The sequence below is a fragment of the Chrysochloris asiatica genome, unplaced genomic scaffold, assembly GCF_000296735.1.
Source record: "Chrysochloris asiatica unplaced genomic scaffold, ChrAsi1.0 scaffold00070, whole genome shotgun sequence".
Lineage (NCBI taxonomy): Eukaryota > Metazoa > Chordata > Mammalia > Afrosoricida > Chrysochloridae > Chrysochloris > Chrysochloris asiatica.
The window spans coordinates 1,284,094-1,292,364 of record NW_006408588.1 but is presented as its reverse complement, the minus strand read 5'-3'; positions in this window follow the sequence as shown (position 1 = coordinate 1,292,364).

Here is an 8,271-nt window from a genome sequence, read left to right as displayed (position 1 = left end):
AGGAGGGACCAGTCACCAGAGAAGGATATCACGTTTGGTAAGGTGGAGGGTCAGAGAAAAAGAGGAAGACCCCCCAATGTGATGGATTGGCCAGGTGGCAACATCGATGGACTCAAGCGTGGCAACAGTAGTGAGGTTGGCCCAGGATTGGGCAGTATTTTGTTCTGTGCATAAGGTCACTATGAGTCGGTACCAACTTGATGGCACCTAACAACAACAACAACCTCATCCTCGCAACAAGGGAGTCTTGGAGTCTGTAGTATAGAATGAACTGTCTAGCTGGATGAAATGTGATGAAGGCTTAGGACTTTCAAAAGGTGATTTAATATTTAATGATGTGTCTTATGATTCCAAAACTTCTCAGAATTCTCTTATTCTTGACAAAATCAATGCATTGGCCCTGGTTTTAAGAAAACAAAATCAGAGGAGAAAGTTCTATAGTAGTGATGGAATTGTAAGTAGATTTATAGTTTCTCGTGCTTACTATTTTAATGTTTATATTTCAACGCTTGGTTGAAAAGTTTCCATTTTATGAAAGCTGGGAAATACAAAAGGCAAAGCTGGGTTGACAGTATTTATAGACCTTTGAATTTTTAAGTTCAATTGTATCTGTGGTCCAGAAGACATTATTTAATATGTATCTTTAAGAGTAGTATAAAAGTGCCACCAAGGAGCTCGACTTGTGTAATGTCTGATCCAGCTGTTGTGGCTACTGCCATCTCTCCAAACTTCTACTCAGCCCTGAATCATCACATTTATGGGAAGCAGGCATGGATCCCAGTCAGAGTCCTTTTCCAACTTTGGAAAACATGAAGCTTATTTGTATCCCAGCTCACATGTTTGGTTCTCTAGGCATTCATGGCATTGTACTTAGTAATTGTGACTTGCAATGTGATTTGATACCTGTTTGTCTAACTGTGTGAATATGTATTTGATAAATCTCCAGGTCTGCCATGTAGTTTCTGTGAACATATGTATTTCATAAGGAGGACGTGTGTTGTTTCTTGAAGAGAAATATCACATCCAAACCATACAGGAATCTGGTGTCTTCTTTCTTGCTTTTCCCTCCCCACAAACAGTCCCAAGAATTGCCTTTGTAGTTTCTGTGCTGTTTTGCTTGCCTTTGTTTTCTTGTGAAAGGAAGGACCTTTGCTATTCATGGAAGAAAATAAAAGCTGGTTAGTAGGGACTAACTTTTAAAAGGCAGTTAGTAAAAACAAAAAGACCTGTTTATAGTTTCAATGAGCATAGATATTAGTTTAAGGACTAAGGTGTTCCTGATCTAAACCATGGTATTTTCAATCACCTCATATGTATGTAAAGGCAGGGCAATGAATAAGGAAGACTGGAGAAAAACTGGTGCATTGGAATTATTGTACTGATGAACACTATTGAAAGTGCCAAGGACTGCCAGAATACAAAGAAATCTGTCTCGGAAAAAGTACAGCCAGGAAGCCCCTTAAAAGGAAGTATGATAAGTTTGTCTCACATACTTTGGACATGTTATAAAGAGGGGCCATCCCTAGAGAAACACTTCATGTTTGGTAAAGCAGAAGGACAATGCAAAACAGGAAGATCCCTCCCAGTGGTATGGATTAACACAGGCTGTAACAATTGGCTCAAATACAGCAGGAATTCTGAGGACAATGCCGGATGTAGTGTTTCTGTTCTACTGTGCATAGTGGGTGCTATGGATCAGAACCAACTCCAAAGCACCTAACAACAATCTAACAACAAGCCTAGTAGGGTGGCAAAACTGGCCAATCCCCTAGAAGGAGCTCATGTGCCTTATATGCTTATAAAGGAGCTCTGGTAGCATAGTGGTTATGAATCAGGCTGCTAACCTCAAGGTCAGCAGTTCGAGACTACCAGCTGTTCTGCGGGAAAAAGATGAGGCTTTCTGCTCCCATAAAGATGTACAGCCTCAGAAACCCTGTACAGGGTCGCTATGAGTCGGAACCGACTCCAGGGCACATAACCACCACCATATGCTTATAAAGGAGCTCTGGTAGCATAGTGGTTTCGAATCAGGCTGCTAACCTCAAGGTCAGCAGTTTGAGATTACCAGCTGTTCTGTGGGATCAAGATGAGGCTTTCTGCTCCTGTAAAGATTTACAGCCTCGGAAACCCTGTACAGGGTGCCTATGAGTCAGAACCAACTCCATGGCACATAACAACAACAACGATATGCTTTTAGCAACCCCACCTGCCACACAAGTTTCCATATATCTTATTTGCATTAGCAGACTATCCAATCCCCTTGTGGGCTGAGAACATCTTATTTACATAATCTGATCTAATCATTTGTGGGAGTACAAGACCATAGGAAGAAGGGTTTTGTAATAGAAATTATTGCTCTACACAAAAAGGATGATCTGCAAAAAAAAAATGCATTTCAAGGTTAAAGATATGAGCAAGTTTCATTTTTAAGAAAATTTAAATATGTTGTCCTTGTAAATGAAAACACTTTGACATTCTTTAAAAGGTGGCAGACTCAAGGTGTACCTCAACTGTTCCTATGCAATATTGCGGTATGGAGCAATATATTCATGAATAATGTTCCACTTCAGTAATTTTAAACATCCAGATATATATCTCAGTATGTGTATAAACATGAAACAACTCAAGAATTTCAGAAATGTATCTGCCTGTATAGATAACAAGCAGATAAGATTGGGGTGAATCATGTTTATAGTTGCCTTGTTTCTCAGTTCATCTTAATAATTTTTAAAATATATGAAATAGTAACAATGCCAAGTTATGTGTGTATGTGTGTTTCTATTACACAAAGTATTCCTGACTTTTCTGCCCCTCCTTTCCATCTATCCTAGACTAATTATTTTAAGATCTGGCCTTGGCTAAAGAAAACAAGCAAATGTGGCAAGGCTATATGGAAAGAGATTTTATATAAAACAGACCTTCTATTTTTAGGAATCTGGACATTTTTGTAGCTTCCCTGAAGAGGTAATATATTCTTTATACAATGAAAACAGTGGGGATGGTAGAGAGAATAAAGTGGGAAAGTATACAAGAGGCAATGCCACTTGTCAAAACATGACAAGCCTGAACTTTATGCCAGCAGTAAATAAGAGAAAGAAGCTTCCCCCCCTCCCCCACCAAATTATACTTGTTAGACAATCTCATGACCTAGGGCAAATTCGCCTATCAATTTGGGAGTCCCTTTGTTCTACCGTGTATAGGGATTACCTCTGATAAATTATGACAAGTCCCCAATGGAAACCTAGTCATCCAGGAAGGGCATCACCCCTTTTGGCATGTGCATTCACATTACTTTGGCACTTTTATTATCATTTAAATTCAATCTCACCTTATAAGAAGAAAAAAAAAAATCCCCCTATTTGCTGCTGACTTAAGCCTGACAGGGTAATTGAAATAACTTATTAAGGCTTCTAAATGAGAGCCTCCAAATATTAGAATCAGCAACGTTGCAGAACTGAAACATTACATGCCTTTCTTAGTGACATAACCTCATTAAACTATACACATACACACACACACACACAATAAAGGAGTCAGATCATGTTTGCACTGCTAAACATCTAGAGTGGAGCCATACACCACCACACCAAAAGCAATCTGGCAATTTAGACAGAAGAGACAGGAAAAGGGGGTGGGGGGGGGTGGGGAAGAAACAAAACAAAACAATTACTGTTTGTCTGTCTGTCTGTTTGTTTGTCTGTTTGCCTGTTTGTTTGTTGTTGTTAAGTACCTTGGGGTTGGTTCCAACCCATAGCAACCCTGTACAAGAGAACCGCCTGGTAAACTTGATCCACTGACCTTGTGAATCAAACCAACCTTGCAGTCCAGCCACACCAGGACTATGTAAAGACATCTTGTTAAAGGGTTTTCTCTTGTACTGACACTCTACTGTACCATGTCTGCTATTTTTCTCCAGATACCAGTGGCCCCTCAGAACATATGCAAAAAAATCTCATAATCCTCCCTTTTAAGGAACATTGCAGCTATTCTCCCAAGATAGATTTGGTAATTTGTCTGACAATCTATAGTATAATTAATATTCTTTGCCAACTCTAAAATTCAAAGGCATCACTTCTTCTCTAGTCTTTGGTATGCATTGTCCAGTTTTTGCATGCATCTGAGATGACTTGGGTCAGGCACAAAGCTTTGCTTATGAACACTTTGAAGGGGTCTCTTACAGAAGATCCATCAAAACAATACACCATTTGATTTCTTGACTGCTATTTCAAAGGACATGGATTGTGGATCTAAATAAAATGAAATCCCTGAAAACTCCAATCTTTTCTCCATTTATCATGATGTTGCGTATTTGTCCACTTATGAGTTTTGTTTTCTTTTTGTTGAGATGTAATCCACACTGAAGGCTGTAGTCTTTGATGTTCATCAATAAATACTGTAAGTCCTATTCACTTTCAGAAAACAAGGTTTTATCATCTGTATATCACAAGTTGTTCATGAGTCTTCCTCAAATCCCGATGCCACATTCTTCTTCATATAGCCCAGCTTCTCAGATTATTTGTTCAGCATACAGATTTAATAAGTATGGGGAAAGGATACAACCCTAAACACACACATGTCCATATTTTAAACCATGCAGTAACCCCTTGTTCTGTTTCAGTGCCTCCTCTTGGTCAATTTATAGATTTTATGAGTACAATTAAGTATTGGAATTCCCATTCTTCATGATATTATCCATGATATGTTATGATTCACACAGTTGAATGTCTTTGTGTAGTCAATAAAAAACAGGCAGAATTGACAAATTGACTTCTAATTAGAAGTACAAAGTTCCAGGAATTTTCCCCTTTTCCACTTAATTTTTTTTTTTTTTAATCCCGCTTTTCTTTGTCCTGAGAGAGTGAAGTGATAGGAGGTAGATCTGTGCTGTCATATCATTGTCTCCAAGGAAGAGATCACTCCAAGTCTCTTTGAAGTATCTGCCACAGAGTGGGACTCTTTAAACTGAGTGCTCGGCAACCAGAGACCTTATCACTCTACACCAACTCTCTAGACTGAAATCAGAGAAGGATCTCTAACTACATGCAGAAAAGTTATCTGTGGCAGCTTAAACAACTGCTTCTTTTATCTTCTAGGTAGAGCACTGGAGCCAAGTCTAATATCTACAAGCTGTTCATTCATTATTAGAATGGCATCTGTTTATCTCTTCAAAGTTTGGAGATTTATTACAAAGCTCAATGGCTTCTAATCACATGATAACAGCTCTTCAAAGGTAACTTTTTCTCTTTTCTTGAAAGTGTTTCAAAGTTGGACTTTCTGGTCTTCTCCTATCTCTGTGAAGTTCTTTTCTAAGGAGTCTTGTGGATGATGGAACAAATGTGAAACAATGCAATGATCAATGGGTATTGTGTGTCTACTCTGTGTAAGATAGCACAATGGATATGATGGTATTGGTCAAAGAGGAGAGGAACTAAAGGTGAATAGAGAAGTATGTGAAGATACTTTTTTATCATGGAATTTATCTTAGAACATACCTTTCTAATTTTAAAATGTCGCTGTTTTATTTTATTTAAAATCCAAAATTCCCAGTGATCAAAGCTTACTCTGCTACAGTTATCCCCTTGATTGCATAGTCTATTAAATACTGACTATGTGTTGATGACTTCCAAGTATCTATCTGCAGGGTAGGACTTTCTTCTGAAGTCCAGTTGCCTATTCATTATTTCTAGGTGAAAATACAATAAATAGCACAAATAATTGACCAAAATCTAACTGCTTATCTTCCTCTCCAAGCCTGATCTCACAGCAGTCTTCCTCACTCATGCAAACATTACCTAGTTCATAGTCCCTCCAACAGCAAAATCTCTCCATTGCCTTCCCATTTCTCACCATCTGCAGTTCCTACCCTAGTTCAAGCCTCCAGTGTCTTCCCTGTGAAACACAAATAACATCATAGCTAGTATTTCTAACTATCTGTGATGCCTACAAATATCCAGATCCCATCAAAATATCCAGAATGATCTTCTAAAAACTAAATGAAATCATATAACTCATCTTGTAAAAACCTTCACATACTCATCCTTTCCCTAAAAGTAAAAGCTAAATGCCTTTCTGTAATCTTTGGAAACTTTTTCCTGTACCATTCCCTGCCCTTGTTTCTTGGATCTCATCTCCTATTATTTGCCTTGTTACTCATTTTTATCTTCAAATGCAATAGTCTTATAGTCTTCCCTCTGGCTATTCCTGTTACCTGGAACCTACTTTCTCCACATAGGGAGCATGAGAATTCCCTTAACTGTATGATTTGCCTAAAAGTCATTTTCTTAATGATGCAAGTCCTGACTGATCGTTCTATTAATGTTTCATCTCCCACTCATCTTTCCTTCCTTCCTTCACATTCCCAATTCTCATTAACTTGCTCACATTTTTTCTAGAGCACTGTTACGTGCCATCGAATCAGTGCTGACTCATACTGACCCTGTGTAGGGTTTCTGAGGCTGTAAATCTTTGCAGGAGCAGAAAGCCTCATCTTTCTCCCACAGAAGGGCTGGTGGGCTCGAACCACCAACCTTGTTGTTCACAGTCCAGTGCTAATCCTAGAGAGCCACCACACTGCACTCCTCTGTTGTAGCACTAAATTTCTGTAGTCATTTATTTTATTATATTCTTTTACTCTGTTTTTAGTTATTTGGTGGTGGTGGTGGTTGTGGTGTGCTGTGGAGTCAGTTCTGACTCATAGTGACCCTGTACAGGGTTTCTGAGGCTGTAAATCTTTACAGGAGCAGAAAGCCTCATCTTTTGCCCATGGAGTGACTGGTGGGTTTGAAATAACTTTGTGGTTAGTTCAGTGCTTAGTCTTCAGATTCACCAGGACTCCTACTTCACTGTTGTTGTTTTTGTTATGTGTGGTCGACTTGGTTCCCACTCATAGCGACCCTATATAGGGCTTCTGAGGAGCAGCTGGTGGGTTTGAACTTCCAACATTGTGGTTAGCAGTCCAGTGCTTATCCTAAAGCATTACTACAATGATGTCCAGCATACACTTGATGCTCAATAAATGCACACTCAGAGCCACAGTTCACATTAACTCCTTGTGCACATACCCATTAAGTGGATGTTCCTCGCCATGACACATAATTTGATTTTTTAACTACAAATTGAGCCTTAGATTCATATCACAAAAATTCTACCCTTTAACTATGAAAAATATATAAATTTATTTAACATATGAAAATAAAAGTGTTTTTTTAAATGAAGGAGCTGTGTTCCAAAAACATCCCAATAGTGGTTCAGAGACACAAATAAGAGAAGTCAGAATTCCAATCTTAAGAGCTTGTGCATGTTCCCACTCATATGCAACTATTGACTATCTCACAAGTAGGCAAACTCTCTGGAGTATGTCATATACTTATAAAACTGTGCATGTCCCTCCCTCCTTACTGATTCTGTCCCTGAGGGGAGACTTTTGGTACATTCCTCATAGTTGAATGTAGGCAAAGCTGTGTCAGTAGCTTTATCCTGTGTAACATGAATAGAAATGATACTTGTCATACTTGATGGTTTCACCATTAGCCATATTTCCTCTACCACAAGAACACCAATTTTCCCAATAAATGTTGCTCCTTTACCTTGAATCCCAACATGGAAGGTTTATGGATAAAAGTCAAGTTTGACTCGAGAACATGAAATGCGATTAAAGAATAAGCAGGTTTGAACCACAAGGCCAGTGGCTCAAGCTCACCAACTGCTCCTCGGAAACCCTATGCAGGGTTGTTATGGATCGGAACTGACTAGAAGGCACTTAACAACAACAATAACATTATGAACAAAAAACTAACAAATAGACTATAAAACCCACAACTATTAAGTACCATTTCTTTAGTGTTGTTGTTGTTAGGTGCCATCGAGTTGGTACCAACCCATAAAGAAACCATTTCTTTAGTGTTTCCTATATCCCAGGAGCTTGACAAGCATTATTTTCTTAGATTTTTTCAACTCTTATGAAGGAGGTCTGGTCACCTATTTTTTTCCAGGACATTGGAGTATGGGGAAGGTTACATTACCAAAGCTACATAGTCAGAAAGTGTCAGAACCATCATGGAAACCAAAGTCTCTGTCTATTAAGCACAAGGTCTTTATTTTTTCTAGTAACACAAGATGCTAAATTTTTAAAAAAGTGAAACCTGGTAAGCTGGTATAGACACAGGAAGTGATTGTACAGATAGTGGCTGAAGTCCATATGTCAACAGTTTGCATCTTTGCTGTCCCCTGTTCATATTTTTCAAAGAAATCTGTGCAGAGCCTGTAGGAGAC